Source organism: Littorina saxatilis, linkage group LG4, assembly GCF_037325665.1.
Source record: "Littorina saxatilis isolate snail1 linkage group LG4, US_GU_Lsax_2.0, whole genome shotgun sequence".
Classification (NCBI taxonomy): domain Eukaryota; kingdom Metazoa; phylum Mollusca; class Gastropoda; order Littorinimorpha; family Littorinidae; genus Littorina; species Littorina saxatilis.
The window spans coordinates 26,981,501-26,995,092 of NC_090248.1; the positions used below are offsets into that span (position 1 = coordinate 26,981,501).

At 43.5% G+C, this 13,592-nt stretch overlaps 1 protein-coding gene and 1 long non-coding RNA gene across 3 annotated transcripts in view; both read left to right on the top strand.

The window, feature by feature from the left end:
- The window catches only part of LOC138964359 (synaptophysin-like), a 164,919-nt gene that overhangs the window by 40,181 nt on the left and 111,146 nt on the right, over positions 1-13,592 (top strand). The gene's annotated exons all lie outside the window — the stretch shown is intronic.
- On the top strand, positions 813-13,179 carry LOC138964360 (uncharacterized). The gene is made up of 5 exons (XR_011455085.1): positions 813-828; positions 2,130-2,241; positions 4,108-4,182; positions 10,211-10,414; positions 13,030-13,179. It is a non-coding gene; the product is annotated as an uncharacterized lncRNA (long non-coding RNA).

The window sequence follows — 13,592 nt, forward strand, 5'->3', positions numbered from 1 at the left end:
AACTCGTAAATATCTCCTGCTGCACAGCAGCGTCAGAGGATGACTTGAGTCCCCTGGCATATTACCCTACGCTCGATCGCAGCTTTGGTTTACAACGACGAACGACAAAGCTACGATCGTCTCGGCGAGGATCACCGAGGTTCACCGAGGATATACTCTACAGCCGATCAGATCGGAGACAGTGCCGATTCTTTCGTAAATTAATTTGACGATTGCAATAAAAATTTTAAAAAGTACTCTTGATATTGAATTCAGACACGGTACAGATCTGGTTGTTGTTTTTTAAGGGAAAGTAGCATTTCATATCAATAAAAAATAAAAAATAAAATGTTTACGTTTTGTGTAGTCTCATTCAAAATCTCACTGTCCCTGAGACTTTCCGTCCGGGTCCGTGTGGAACACCAAGACTGATAAGACTGAAATGATCTCTCGCACAGAAAGAGAGGGATTTATCGAAATTATGTAATACACGCACACACACACACACACACACACACGCACACAAAACCAGGCTATATTCAATGATATGATCATCTGTTTCACTGTCGGACTTTTGTCGGGCCTAGCTTGATGATGGACTAATTTATGCCGCCGGGAACACCGCCAGATTGCTAAGCTGGCAGGGTCAGGACTGACCTCAAACATTGGGGTTGAAGCAAGTACACGAACAGTTGCCAAAAGGTGTGCGATTCGGGAAAAATGTTCAAATTTTGTCTGATTTTGGTTATAAGACACGTTGAATCTCGCGGAAAGGCGAAGCATGCGGGCATGTTCACTGTGTCAAAACACTGACTCGGCCCCACAAGCTGTTGACAGCAGTTGAAAATGGTAAGCCTAGTTGCAGCGGGAGATGTTGCTGCTACTTGTTTGAAGTATATGAGTTCTCAAAGGTGAAATTTACAAAAATGCTGCAAATTTATTCTCCTTGTGAAACGGACGCCATGATCTCATTGTTGGGCGCAAAGTAAGAATCCGGGGCAGAGTTGGAATAATCGGGATTTTCCGAAACCTCATTTGATTTCCAACAAAGCGCCGCATTTCCGGAAACGAGCTGCCTCGTTCTAGAAATGGCAACCCTTCGACTGGCACAAAAAAGTATACCCTTCTCACAGGTCATGAATAAGGTATATGAAAAAGCAAAGTCTTATACAGGGGAAGTCTTCAATTGGGGGTGTGGGGGGGGGGGGGGGGATACACTGTGTAACACTGACTTCTCGTCTCAGTGACACTCAGCTAGTTGCTGCTGTCTCGATCTATTTTGAACACAATGATATTTTTTTCTCAGAGTAGAGTGTTAGTTTGTTACAACAGTCTGAAATCATCTTTAATTTGAATCAACATTTTGCAACAATCAATCACATCAATATAGCGCACAGACTTGCACATTGCATTTCAAGAGCCTAGATTACCATGCAGTGACAAGAGCCTACTCAGTAAAGGGACGTAATGCTGTCTCTGCAGCCCAGAGAGACTGTGTGAGTTTAATATACAATATTAATCGATAGTTACCAGTGAAAAGTTATATCGGAACACTCTTGTTGTGTCAAGTTTTTGTTGTTGTAAAATGTAAGATCTGAAACGTTAAAAATTACGTAAAATTGGTGCGTTTTGGTTGAGTGGGATGGGTCGTTGAACTGTGTTGTAACAGCCCGCCGAAGTTATCAAAAGTGTTTTTGCTTTTTGTAATTCGGTTGGTTTGGTGCGTTATAGAATGCATCTGCTTTTTCAAGACTAAGCATTGATCACTTTAAAACACAAAGATCATCATGGGCCATCATGACTTGTTTCATTTTACATCGCATTCTAAGAAAGAGCAGAATTCTCACTATGCGCGCGGTACATTTCTAGAATCGCGTAGCGCAAAGTTGGAATTCCTACAATGGCGACCATTGTTGGAATTCCAACAAAGCGCAGGTCATTTCCGGAAAAGCGCCGATGACGAGATGGGTCGCAACATCATTCTCAATGAGTTATGCCCCTTGAACATGACAGTATCTATAGGCATGGGGAAAGAAATAATTTTCAAAATGAGCTTGCCTCATACTTGCCTTTTAATGTTGTACATTATTAGATGCACATTTAGATATGTTTCCTATTTACAGGACGCAAGATATGTTTTCTATTTACAGGACGCACCCGCCAACCACCAACCCAGGCCGGTTATCCAGATCCAGGACAGTCGGTGCTTTGACGTTGTCTTGACCATCAACTGAAAACTGAGTCCTTGCAGTGTAAATCATAGTATGTACAATATTACATTTATATATATAAATTAATGATATATAATTAATATATATTATATAGAGGGCTATTTATTTTTCCTGTTTTATGGTAGAAGAAGGCACTATGCAGGGATGTTGCTACAAATTCATACCTATAGGACAAATGTCCTGAGTTTTTCAGCATCACTAGGACATTTGACCGCTTTCAGAAAGTGTAATAGGAAATTATAATTATGATTTTGCGCCAAACAGCTTATAACACATTCCATGGAATTGTTACAATGTCGATCATGCGCCCACACACACACACACACCCACGCTGTAGAATACACACATAATATAGTAAATACATCAACACAGTGTGCGTATAATGTTGTATTTGTTTAGTTTCAAAGAAACCACCAAAAAAAACCCCAACATGAACAACTTCAGGATAAAAGTTGAAAAACAAAATGATCAGTTTGATCTAATGCTGATCTTTTGCAGGCTTTAGTTTTTTTTCAGCGGCATATTTCAGTGCTTCGTCTCGTATTGAAAACAAAAGCAGACGACAAATTTAGTCGGAGTTGTCTCCCATACTCCTGTAATCCACTATCATTTTTTAGATCAGTGCGCTGCACCCAGACGGTTATACCCAAACGGCACATACCGCAAACGGTTTGGGAATTCCCGACAAAAGAAAAGATCCGCACGCGGCACTGGCAACTTCAGTGTCTGTATCTCTATATGTGCGTTACGTTGCTAGCATCCAGATTGCTGGCTTTGGCGCGACAGGTGTCAGCTGAACACGAGAGCGTTCGGTCTTTTTGAAGATTTGTATCTTGAAATGAAAATTAACGAATATCGCGCTGTCCGAAGGAATGGAGTACATATCGGACAATGACCACGCTCAGGCTAAAATGATAGGACATCTGACCGACATGCGGCAATGTGAATCGGACATTTGGGGATTTTGTAAAATGTCCGATGTCCGACGCCTAACGACATTCCTGACTATGGAATATAATAAACAGAAACATCTTCATCTGAATTGCAATAGTCAAAAGTTGATTCTGACAGGTTGTGTACATTCTTTTTTCTTCATTTTTTGACTCACATGCGAAGCAAAAGTGAGTCTATGTACTCACCCGAGTCGTCCGTCCGTCCGGACGTCCGGACGTCCGTCCGGACGTCCGTCCGTCCGGAAAACTTTAACGTTGGATATTTCTTGGACACTATTCAGTCTATCAGTACCAAATTTGGCAAGATGGTGTATGATGACAAGGCCCCAAAAAACATACATAGCATCTTGACCTTGCTTCAAGGTCAAGGTCGCAGGGGCCATAAATGTTGCCTAAAAAACAGCTATTTTTCACATTTTTCCCATTTTCTCTGAAGTTTTTGAGATTCAATACCTCACCTATATATGATATATAGGGCAAAGTAAGCCCCATCTTTTGATACCAGTATGGTTTACCTTGCTTCAAGGTCAAGGTCACAGGAGCTCTTCAAAGTTGGATTGTATACATATTTTGAAGTGACCTTGACCCTGAACTATGGAAGATAACTGTTTCAAACTTAAAAATTATGTGGGGCACATGTTATGTTTTCATCATGAGACACATTTGGTCACATATGATCAAGGTCAAGGTCACTTTGACCCTTATAAAATGTGACCAAAATAAGGTAGTGAACCACTAAAAGTGACCATATCTCATGGTAGAAAGAGCCAATAAGCACCATTGTACTTCCTATGTCTTGAATTAACAGCTTTGTGTTGCATGACCTTGGATGACCTTGACCTTGGGTCAAGGTCACATGTATTTTGGTAGGAAAAATGTGTAAAGCATGTGAGTCGTATGGGCTTTGCCCTTCTTGTTTCTTCTTATTTCTATTTCCTTTTCAGACAGTGCTTCAAGCAAGACAAGATCCCATGGATGAGATGTTGTACCTGCCATATCACTTCGCTCTCAGTCTCAAGGTCCTGTTCAAATTATCACATGCCTGGCTTTAGTATGTAGTAATACTTTTGATAATGATAGTTTTTCTTTTGGTTTTATAGAGGGTGGATAGCAGATCTATCATCTATACTTACATTTTTGTCATTTAATCATACAATGCTGTTCACACTGTGAAATACATAAACAAAACCATAATCTTGAGAGATAAATGTCTTGTTAGTGGAGAATGGTACTGACTGGATGTCTCATTAATGGGGTATGGTACTGGGGAGATGTGTTAGTGGTGGGATGTTTCGTTAGTGGGGTGTGGTACTGATGGGATGTCTCGTGGGTTTAGTGGTGGGATGTTTCGTTAGTGGGGTGTGGTACTGATGGGATGTCTCGTGGGTGCATGTGCCACTCATAGGATGTCTTGTGAGTGCGGTGTGGTACTGATGGGATGTCTTGTGAGTGCGGTGTGGTACTGATGGGATGTCTTGTGAGTGCGGTGTGGTACTGATGGAATGTCTTGTGAGTGCAGTGTGGTACTGATGGGATGTCTTGTGAGTGCGGTGTGGTACTGATGGGATATCTTGTGAGTGCGGTGTGGTGCTGATGGGATGTCTCGTGAGTGCGGTGGGGTACTGATGGGATGTCTTGTGAGTGTGGTGTGGTACTGATGGGATGTCTTGTGAGTGCGGTGTGGTACTGATGGGATTTCTTCTGAGTGCGGTGTGGTACTGATGGGATGTCTTGTGAGTGCGGTGTGGTACTGATGGGATGTCTTGTGAGTGTGGTGTGGTACTGATGGGATGTCTTGTGAGTGCGGTGTGGTACTGATGGGATGTCTTGTGAGTGCGGTGTGGTACTGATGGGATGTCTTGTGAGTGCGGTGTGGTACTGATGGGATGTCTTGTGAGTGCGGTGTGGTACTGGTGGGATGTCTTGTGAGTGCGGTGTGGTACTGATGGGATGTCTTGTGAGTGCGGTGTGGTACTGATGGGATGTCTCGTGAGTGCGGTGGGGTACTGATGGGATGTCTTGTGAGTGTGATGTGGTACTGATGGGATGTTTTGTGAGTGCGGTGTGGTACTGATGGGATGTCTTGTGAGTGTGATGTGGTACTGATGGGATGTCTTGTGAGTGCGGTGTGGTACTGATGGGATGTCTTGTGAGTGCGGTGTGGTACTGATGGGATGTCTTGTGAGTGCGGTGTGGTACTGATGGGATGTCTCGTGTGTGCGGTGTGGTACTGATGGGATGTCTTGTGAGTGCGGTGTGGTACTGATGGGATGTCTTGTGAGTGCGGTGTGGTACTGGTGGGATGTCTTGTGAGTGAGGTGTTGTACTGATGGGATGTCTCGTGAGTGCAGTGAGGTACTGATGGGATGTCTCATGAGTGCGGTGTTGTTCTAATGGGATGTCTCGTGAGTGCGGTGTGGTAGTGGTGGGATATATATACGATGTCTTGTTAGTGTGGTTTGGTACTTGTGGGATGTCTCACTAGTGGCATGTGGTAGTGGTGGAATGAATCGTTAGTTGGGTGTTGTACTGGTGGAATGTCTCGTTAGTGGGGTATGTTTCTGGTGATGGGATGTCTCGTTAGTGGGGTATACTACTAATGGGATGTCTCATTAGTGGAGTGTGGAACTGGTGTGATGTCTCATTAGTGGAGTGTGGAACTGGTGTGATGTCTCATTAGTGAAGTGTGGTACTGGTGGTATGTCTCGTTAAAGGGATGTGGTACTGGTGGGATGTCTTTTTAGTGGGGTGTGATACTGGTGGGATGTCTCGTTAGTGGGGTGTGGTACTGGTGGGATGTCTCGTTGGTGGGGTGTGGTACTGGTGGGATGTCTTCTTAGTTGAGTGCTGTACTGGTGGGATGTCACGTTAGAGGGGTATGCTAGTGATAGAATGTTTTGTTAGTGGAGTATACTACTAATGGGATGTCTCATTAGTGGAGTGTGGTACTGGTGTGATGTCTCGTTAGTGGAGTGTGGTACTGGTGGGATGTCTCGTTGGTGGAGTGTGGTACTGGTGGAATGTCTCGTTAGTGGAGTGTGGTACTGATGGGATGTCTTGTTAGTGGGGTATGTTTCTGGTGATGGGATGTCTCGTTAGTGGGGTATACTACTAATGGGATGTCTCATTAGTGGAGTATGGAACTGGTGTGATGTCACGTTAGTGGGGTGTGGTACTGGTGGGATGTCTCATTAGTGGAGTGTGGTACTGGTGGTATGTCTCGTTAAAGGGATGTGGTAATGGCGGGATGTCTTTTTAGTGGGGTGTGATACTGGTTGGATGTCTCGTTAGTGGGGTGTGGTACTGGTGTGATGTCTCGTTAGTGGAGTGTGGTACTGGTGGAATGTCTCGTTAGTGGAGTGTGGTACTGATGGGATGTCTTGTTAGTGGGGTATACTACAGATGGGATGTCTTGTTTGAGGGGTATACTACAGATGGGATGTCTCATTAGTTGGGGGTGGTACAGTTGGGATGACTTGAAAATGGGCTATTGTACTGGTGGGATATCTCATGTTAGTAGGGGGGATGTACTAATGGGATGCCTCCTTAGTTGGGTGTGGTACAGGTAGGATGTCTCGTTTGTGGGGTATGGTAGTGTTTGGATGTCTTGTTAGGGTGGTGTGGTAGTGGGGGGATGTCTCATTCATAAGTGGCGTGTGGTAGGGGTGGGATGTCTCATTCATAAGTGGTATTTGTGGGATGTCTCATTAGTGGCGTGTGGTAGTGGTGGAATGTCTCGTTTGTTAGGTGTGGGATGTCTCATTAGTGGTACTGGTGATGGGATGTCTCATTGGTGGGGTATACTACTAATTTTGTTTGTTTGTTTGCTTAACGCCCAGCCGACCACGAAGGGCCATATCAGGGCGGTGCTGCTTTGACATTTAACGTGCGCCACACACAAGACAGAAGTCGCAGCACAGGCTTCATGTCTCAACCAGTCACATTATTCTGACACCGGACCAACCAGTCCTAGCACTAACCCCATAATGCCAGACGGCATGCAGAGCAGCCACTAGATTGCCAATTTTAAAGTCTTAGGTATGACCCGGCTGGGTTTCGAACCCACGACCTCCCGATCACGGGGCGGACGCCTTACCACTAGGCCAACCGTGCCGGTCTATACTACTAATGTGATGTCTCATTAGTGGAGTGTGGTACTGGTGTAATGTCACGTTATTGGAGTGTGGTACTGGTGGGATGTCTTGTTAGTGGAGTGTGGTACCGGTGGGATGTCTCGTTAGTGGAGTGTGGTACTGATGGGATATCTTGTTAGTGGGGTATACCACTGATGGGATGTCTGGTTCGTGGGGTATACTATTGATTGGATGTCTCGTTAGTGGGTTGTGGTACTGATGGGATGTCTTGTTAGTGGGGTATACTACTGATAGGATGTCTCATTTGTGGGGTATACTGCAGATGGGATGTCTCGTTCGTGGGGTATACTACTGTTGGGATGTCTCATTAGTTGGGGGTGGCATAGTTGGGATGACTTGTAAGTGGGGTATAGTACTGGTGGGATATCTCATGTTAGTGGGGGGGGGGGGGATGTATTCATGGGATGCCTCCTTAGTGGGGTGTGGTACAGGTAGGATGTCTCGTTTGTGGAGTATACTACTAATGGGATGTCTCATTAGTGGAGTGTGGTACTGGTGTGATGTCTTGTTAGTGGGGTGTAGTACTGGTGTGATGTCTTGTTAGTGGGATGTGGTACTGGTGGGATGTCTTCTTAGTTGAGTGTGGTACTGGTGGGATGTCTCGTTAGTGGAGTGTGGTACTGATGGGATATCTCGTTCGTGGGGTATACTACTGATGGGATGTCTCATTAGTTTGGGGTGGTACAGTTGGGATGACTTACTCCCCCCGGGTTAGGGGGAGTCCCATATTGATTGGGACGAGAAAGAATTTACCCGATGCTACCCAGCATGTCGTAAAAGGCGACTAACGGTTCTGTTTCTCCTTTTACCCTTGTATAGAATATAGTCAATTTTTATAAAGATTTTAGTCAAGCAGTATGTAAGAAATGTTAAGTCCTTTGTACTGGAAACTTGCATTCTCCCAGTAAGGTCATATATTGTACTACGTTGCAAGCCCCTGGAGCAATTTTTTGATTAGTGCTTTTGTGAACAAGAAACAATTAACAAGTGGCTCTATCCCATCTCCCCCCTTTCCCCTGTCCCATCTCCCCCCTTTCCCCGTCGCGATATAACCTTGAATGGTTGAAAACGACGTTAAACACAAAATAAAGAAAGAAAGTTGGGATGACTTCTAAGTGGGGTTAGTACTGGGGGGATGTGCTCATGGAATGCCTAGTGGGGTGTTGTACAGACAGGATGTCTCGTTTGTGGGGTATAGTACTGGTGGGATGTCTCGTTAGTAGTGTATAGTACTGGTGGGTTCTCGAGTTAGTGGAGTGAGGTACTCCTGGGATGTCTAGTTGGTGGGTATGGTACTGGTGGGATCCCGCATTGGTGGAGTATAGTGTCGGTTGGATCTCATGCTTTTTGGGTGTGGTACTCACGGGATGTCTCGCTAGTACTCTTGCCTCGGGTTTAGGGTAAACAGGTCTGGGGGTGTGGTTCTGGTGGGATCTCGCGTTAATGAGGTTTAGTACTGTTGGGATGACTTATTAGAGGGGCCTGGTACCGATTGGATCTTGCGTTAGTGGGTATTGTACTGGGGATGTCTCACTTGTTGGGTGTTGTAGTGGTAGTATGTTTCGTTAGTTGGGTATAGTGCTTGTGGGATTTTGCGTGAGTGGGGTATAGTACAGGTGGGATGTCTTGTTAGTGGGGTGAAGTACTGGTAGGATCTCATGTTAGTTTGGTGTGGTACTATCTATGGGTTCTTGCGTTAGTGGGGAGTAGTACTCATGGGGATATCTCGTTAGTGGGGTATACTACTGGTGGGATGTCTTGTTAGTGGGATGTGGTTCTGGTTGAATCTTGCGTTAGCAGGGTATAGTACTGGTTGGATGTCTCGTTAGTGGGGTTTAAGGCCAGAAAGTGGCGAGTATTGTACTTGCCATGGTTAGTATGCATGTAACTGGCGAATAGAAATGTTCATCTACTCGCCAAATGCGAGTAAAAGTGTCTCATTAGTGGGGTCTGGTACTGGAAGGATCTCACTTTAGAGGGGTATTGTATTGTTCGAATGTCTCTCGTTAGTGAGGTAAAATACTGGCGGGATGTCTTGTTAGTTGGGTGTGGTACTGGTGGTATGTCTTGCTAGTGGGGTTATGTACTGGTGGTATGTCATGTTTGTGGGGTTTTGAACTGGTGGGGTGCCTCGTTAGTAGGGTCTGGTACTGGTGGGACCTCCTGTTAGTGGGGTATTGTACTGGGGATGTCTCATTTGTGGGGTGTGGTAGTGGTGGGATGTATTGTTAGTGGGTTATAGTGCTGGTGGGATTTCGCGTAAGTGGGGTATAGTACTGGTGGGATGTCTCGTGTTAGTGTGGTGTGGTACTCCTTGGTTCTCGTGTTGTACTTATGGGATGTCTCGTTAGTGGGGTGTGGTACTGGTGGGATCTTGCATTGGTGGGGTATTGTACTGGTGGGATGTCTCGTTATTGGGGTGTGGTACTGGTGGGATCTTGCATTGATGGGGTATTGTACTGGTGGGATGTCTCGTTATTGGGGTGTGGTACTGGTGGGATCTTGCATTGATAGGGTATTGTACTGGTGGGATGTCTCGTTATTGGGGTGTGGTACTGGTGGGATCTTGCATTGGTGGGGTATTGTACTGGTGGGATGTCTTGTTATTGGGGTGTGGTACTGGTGGGATCTTGCATTGGTGGGGTATTGTACTGGTGGGATGTCTCGGTAGTGGGTTAAAGTACTGGTGGGATGTCTCATTAGTTGTGTGTGGTAGTTGTGGGATGTCTCGTTAGTTGGGTGTGGTAGTGGTGGTATCTCGCATCAGTGGGGTATTGTACTGGTGGGATGTCTTGTTAGTGGGGTAAAGTACTGGTGTTAGTTGGTTGTTGTGCAGGTGGGATGAGTGATGCACAATGCAATTAGTATCTAACTTGGTGGCTCTTTGTTGCAGACATCTTCCTGGTGTGTTTGTTCTACTTGCCTTGCCTGGTAGGAAGAGCATTCACTGGTTTAGAAGCTTGCAAGATGACAGCTATGCTAACCACATATTGGAGAACATTGGCTGACTGGTGCAAAACAACATATCTCATCAGCTTTGTGATGTGACTGTGGAATGCAGCCTACTGAATACAAGTGAACATCATGCTGACTGTCTGTAAGTGTACCGGTAATTGAGTGTATAGATCTCTGCATCTGCATGCAAAAAAAAGTGGTCACTCATGGTTCATGTATTACGGTTGCTGTAAGCCATTTACCCAGCATATGGCAAAAAGAAAGAAAACACTTATACCAAAGGCAAAGAAATTATGACAAAGAACACATAATGAATCGTTGTGTTTAACATATATGTGATCCATGGTATGCTTCTTACTTTATGGTGTAAGGATGAGACAGAAAACCAGATAAAGAGTCTTTCTTGACCACACTCAGTATCAAGTTCCTAATATTGTTGAAAATGGATTTATCTTCAAATTTGCTTACACCTCATTTCTAACATAGTAGCTGTCGGTCATCACTTGGTATGTCTTGCAAATCTCTCACAGGATGTGTACGCATCACTTCCTCACAGGCTACAATCAGTTAAAGGAGCAAAGGACACACAACTAAGTGCTTTAAGTTTGTAAGTGTATCTGGAAGGCCAGTAAAATAAAATAGAACGGTGATAAATACAAGACTTATTTTACAACCATTTGAAAAATACATACATCCTCCGTGGCTGCCCGCATAACGAAATCGTTTTTCTCGTGTATTGAACTTGCCAGTGTTTCAGCACAGAGCAGAGTCCGTCCCACACTTTGCTTTGTGTACATCACGTGAACACCCAAACACCCGCACAACACAACATTTTCACGAGAAAAACACGTTTATTTGTTTGCTTTGTCTGTATTACACATTTCTATTTACATTTACCACTGACACACCTAATTGCATACTTTATAGTTTGCAAGTGAACCGTTATCATACAAAATAACGTTATCACGAGACGAACAGAGATATCAGAGATTGTCTGCTTCTCAAATGTTTCGCGCAAATCATGTAATATCTATTTTTGCGAAAACCTCCCGAAGAAATGCAATCTCAGCGGCTTCAACCTGCAACATATTCGTGCTTATTTGGAATGTGACGTCCTGTTCTTCGTCACTAAAACTAAGCATCGCACAGAACCAGCGCCCTTCCATTAGATAGCAACAACTTGTTTTGAAGCCAGAGCCACTACCGACTGAGCTGTTTTACCACCTAATTCCCTAATTGATGTTAGCTGAGAAATTATGGTACTCACATTCATTCTAATTGATATTCCATCAGGTACACAAAGATATTACCAGATATTGCCCATCAAGAATTTCTTTAGCCTTCAATTGTACTGGAAAGTCTGTTTTCTTGTCCAGTGTAAATTTTAGTTTCTTTTGCATACAAACTCATATGAGTAAAACATCTCTTGATCATCCTTTGAACTTCAGAAGTAAGAGCATTGTTTGTAACACATTCACACGTCCAAACAGGATTACATATCCTGCTGTTTTACACGTAGAATATAACTTAAAAAAACCTAAAAAACATTGTAAAATTCCTTCACAACATCCATATGGTAAGATGTCGGCCTCCTAATCAGGAGGTCGTGAGTTTGAATCCCGGTCGCTGCCGCCTGGTGAGTTAAGAGTGGAGATTTATTTGATCTCCCAGGTCAACTTATGTGCAGACCTGTTAGTGATTTAACCCCCTTCGTGTGTGCATACAAGCACAAGACCAAGTGCGCACGGAAAAGATCCTGTAATCCATGTCAGAGACGATGGGTTATAGAAACACAAAAATACCCAGCATACCTCCCCTGAAATCGGCGTATGTTGCCTAAATGGCAGGGTAAAAATTGTCATACACATAAAAATCCATTCATGCTAAAAATATGAGTGAACGTGGTAGTCTAAGCCTATGAACAAAGAAGAAGAATAATATGGGTTGAGTGTGAATCTTACAATCTGTTCCCCATGGTTCAAAATCATGCAACTTGGTACATATTCTTGTATTCAAAAGGTAAATATGCCAATGAATAAAATTGATTTTATGTGGGAATGGTTGTGTCATATAGTGTTAACTGTTATTTGGTACATACTTGCGTTGAGAGATGAAAAACAGTTGGAATCAGGAAGTCAAATCTATAACCTAGGCAGCACACACCAGTACATGTACATGCAAGTTGGCCAGCGTACACATATTCCATGCTACTTGGGGTTAAAGCGCATTGCACAGTGTAAACAAACATTGTTCAATACATTGTCTAGAAAGACCACCCAAGACAGTATTTATGTTTATGTTAATACTAGAACGTTCAAACTCTTATTCCAAGGTATTCCTCAAATACATGTATGTTGTCATCAATACAAACCCTAACCAAACTCTGTTGCTCTTTAGGCGATTTTGAATACGTCCAGCAACAGCATGTGAATTGTAGGCTGCTCTTCTCAGGGTCGGAAAGTAGGAAGAAAATCAAAACAGCCACGGTGCAGCGGAAGAACTTGGGGATAAATACTCATGTCCAAACAATACCATAAACACAGCTGTTTTAAATTGGAATAACTCGGTGCTCAAAAACTTATTTTAAGTATTCCTGGTGTTTTCAGTAACATGATTCCAACCCCCAGCCCAAACTATATAGCTCTCAGTCCTTGGTGCACTTTATTCCTTTAATTAAACAAAAAGGATAGCTCACATTGGAATAGAATGTTTAACACAAATGCATTGTAACTTTTGGTGTTGTTTGTTTTGTTACAGATTGATCATGCTACCTTCCTTGGCCTCCCCTGGAACGGATGTTTCCTACAGGAGTCGAATTTTCTGCTGTTATTGATTAGACACCACTGTCACATGTCACACAGAACAGTGAATTCTTCAACTCATAATAAAAAAAAATAACAGTAAAAAGCTACCTTTCTTGATTTTGTGTGTGATTTGCCAAATGTGAGAACAGATGAGTGTGTGACATATTGTGGGATTTGGGTCTTTCTCAGAAGTGGTGCTCAAGTTTCCATGTTACAGCTGTCATCAAATACATTTCATATTTCATTGTGTAACTCGACAGATCAAATGACTACAAACAAATTTGGACACAGAATGCTGAAGGATTCATAAACAATTCAAGAATGCATTTGATTTGATTTGGGTAAGCTGAGCAAAAATTAGTTTCATGCACCACTTTTAAAGGCCACTCCCTCCCTCCACCAGTATCATCATTGTGTAAAGCAGACCCATGGCTTTATACTAAATGTGTTTACTTTCTCTTTCTGAACACGTTTAGTTAATGCATATGTAATTCTTTTGACCATGATTTCTGAGGA